The sequence below is a fragment of the Ochotona princeps genome, chromosome 3, assembly GCF_030435755.1.
Source record: "Ochotona princeps isolate mOchPri1 chromosome 3, mOchPri1.hap1, whole genome shotgun sequence".
NCBI classification, from domain to species: Eukaryota; Metazoa; Chordata; class Mammalia; order Lagomorpha; family Ochotonidae; genus Ochotona; species Ochotona princeps.
This window is the reverse complement of record NC_080834.1, coordinates 27,534,825-27,538,259: the sequence shown is the minus strand read 5'-3', so window position 1 is coordinate 27,538,259 and position 3,435 is coordinate 27,534,825.

Genomic DNA, 3,435 nt, shown 5'->3' with positions numbered 1-3,435 from the left:
CTTTTAAGTTTTATTTATTTATCGGAGACAGAGAGAGACAGATCGTCCAATGGTTGACTCCCCACAGCAGTGGGCCCTGGGCCGCCTTCTGTCCCAGCAGGACGGCACCTGCTGACTGTGGAGGGGTGCTGGGTGACCGTGCCCAGCCCTGTGTGAGGGCAGGCACAAACGCTGCAAGCCTCAGACCTGCACCGGAGAGCACGCCAGGGCTGCCAGGCTGGGGCAGCGCCACACCTGCACAGCTGGAAACGGGACTGGACGTGTGTTTGCATGAAGAATTGCATGGAATGGGAACCCGTCTCTGCTTGGGGGCAGCTGCTCCCCACGACACACTCAGCAGCTGCATGGCTGTCACTGACACCCAGACACAGTCCACAGTCCCCTGTGTCCAATGGAAACCCGTCTCTGCTTGGGGGCAGCTGCTCCCCACGACACACTCAGCAGCTGCATGGCTGTCGCTGGACACCCAGACACAGTCCACAGTCCCTGTGTCCAATGGAAACCCGTCTCTGCTTGGGGGCAGCTGCTCCCCACGACACACTCAGCAGCTGCATGGCTGTCACTGGACACCCAGACACAGTCCACAGTCCCCTGTGTCCACAGTCTCCCCCGACCCTGGAATTCTGACCTGAGAGTGGTCAGCTAGGTGCCTGTGGCCTATTGTGTTTCATTTCTGCTGGGAAGAGTTGGTTTCGTTTCAGTTTGCCTGAGACCAGGCTGGGGAAAAGGGCGTGGCTAACACAACCCATATAAAGGAAACGAGAAAGGGGAGAGGGTGACTGTCTGCTCTCCACCCTTCCTGAGCCTGCAAAGGTAAGAGCTGGCCAGCCTGGGGAGGGGCTGTGCGGCTGACAGCAACAGGTGTGCCGAGTCACATGAGGTGTGCCCTGGCCCTGCCTGGAACAGAGGCAGAAGCCAGAAACATGAGCGCTTGTCACTGCTCCAGCAGGGCACACCCAGGGCAGCTTCCAGAGAGAAGGGGCCGCTTCTGGCAGAGGCAGCCCCAGGCCTGTGTCTGGATGCAAGGGGACCAGGGGGCACCTGCACAGTGCCAGACAGCATCTGGGCCTGGGAGGGCTCTTCCCTCAGAGCCAGGTCTCTGGGGTCTTCCGAGGCCCCGGTGAGGGTCCGTGTGCGGGATGTGGGGGAGCAGGGCTGTAGGCTCCACTTCCTCACTCCCATCCCTCTCTCCCTGCTCTCCCCCTTTTCCCAGCAGCACCCGCAACTCCCTGACCTAGGATGGGAGTTTTCATTGAGCGTTGTGTGAAGGGTGCGGCCCCCTACTCTCCCACATCAGTGCCACAGGCCTATGACTGTGGGGTCCGCAAGTGTGCCCCAGGAAGCCTGATTATCCCAGAGAGGAGAGCATAAGGTGTCGCGTAGGGAGGGGAGTCAGACCCACCAGCCGGTCCTCCGGAGGGGCTGTGACTGCAGCAGGAGCAGGCAGAATGGCAGGACCCTGCTGAGGGGCCGAGTGGACACATCCTTGGGGGAGAGTCAAACGGCCATGGCTGAACCCGATGTGTGGGCAGCAGGCTCTGCCTTCACCCTGAGCCTGTGCCAACCTCCACAGAGTCGTGTCCACCTTCATGCTGGCACTCTTGAGCCAAGGTCCACACTCTGCCAGGCCCTGTTCATGTCCTCTGCATGCAGGTCCAGGGAAGACAGCAGGGCTGGACAGAGGTAGTCCTGAAGAGTGCTCCCAGGGCTGGTCTGTGACTCCCCTCACGGCCCAGGTCCGTACTCAACCCAGTGAGTGTCCCTATCCTGCCTGCTAACCAGGGTAGCTAGAGAATGAAAACAGAAATTTTGGAACTAGAAAGAATAAGAAGCAGTATGGGCTCGGTGGGGAGGGTGCAGGAAACACTGTGTCTGCGGAGTTCTAAGGAGATGTTGGTCTGCTGGGCTTGGCCTCGAGCCTCCTGGTGGCCACGGCCAGGCTGGGTAGGACGGTGGTCTCTCTGCCCCTGTGCCTTGCCTCCCGACCCCTTCCCTGCCCCTGTGGTTCTGATCCTTTTCCAGTCCTAGGTGGAAATGAGTCACTAGGCTGAGCTCTTCCCTGCCCTATGTCCCCCTGGTAGGGCTGGCAGAGTCTGCAGGCAGTGCCCAGGCAGGGAGACACAAGTGTGGGCAGCTGCCAGCTCCTCAGAGATCGTGGGACCAGTGCGGTCTAACAGGATGGGGTCCAAGGCTTGGGTGTCGGGACCCTCTTAAGGTCCCCGGGACTGGAAGAGACATGGAGAACTTGGAGCACAAAAAGACCCAGAAGAGGCCAAATGGGAAATGTGGGGACAGGGCTGGGGCTCAGGATGGCTGTCCTGGGCTGTGGCGTGGGGCGCTCCATGCAAGCTCCCAGTGAGGACAGGAGAAGGGAGTGGGGAGGGACAGAGGAGGCTGGGCAAAGGAAAGGCGCCAAGGGGACCCAGAAGAAGGAGTCAATGAGGCAGGAAGGTGCCCAGCTGACCTCTGGCTGCTCCTCAGATGCCACAATGAGATGAAGAGCAGCCTGCAGGTGCCCTTCCTGCCTGAACCCCAACTTCCTGCAGCTCACAGGGACTTCCCAGCAGCTGTATTACAGAAAAGGCCGGCCCATCCTGGGCCTGGATACTGGCTTTTCTGAACTGCGGCTCCTCCTCCCTCAGCCTTCTCCTGGCCAGCCTGTGGCAGCTCCCTCCTCTCCTGGCTTCCTTGACCTTGAACCTAGCACCAAGCTTCCAGGGGTCAGGGTGTAACCGGAGGGGCAGGCGGCAGTCCAGCTGGCCTTGCTGCCCCTCCCAGGAGTCACCCCGCCCCCAGCCCTGGGCTTTTCTTCCTCTCTAGCCTCTCCTTTCACAAGCTGCTTCCTTGCTAGGTCCACTTCCTCTCCCTGTCCCTGCCTGCCAGCTCTGCTGGGCCCGCCCGGCCCCCATGTGTATACCAAGACACAGCACTGGAGATGACATCACAGAGCAGGGGCTGTGGGGTCCCAAGACCACCGGGCAGGGTGGAGCGCAGTCCCTGTGCCCGAGCCATGCAACATTCATTCCCTGGCAGCCAAATGAAGCCCACACGCACCCTGTGCACCTGTTGCTGGCTCCCACGTGCCTACCAGCCATAGGCTCCCTCCGGAAGCCTCTTGCACCCGAAGGGTCCAGAGGGTTCAAGAGGCTCCGGCCACACAACTCAATCCCTGCTTTCCTTACCCAGCAGGCCTCTGTGGCAGCAGTGAGGGGAAAGGGTGGGGTCTTCCTCCCAGAGGCCACCTCCAGCCTTCACACACACCCCTTCACACTTGCACCCCTTTATTTTACCCAACAGCCCAGGCCCCAGTCCCAACAACCCAAGCTTGCAGGCATCTCATTGCTTGATGAGGGAGATGGTGTGGGGAAATTTGAAATGGCCACAGGGAGGGGCGAGTGTCAGGTGATTCTGAATTGCACACAGAGCTCCCCTTGC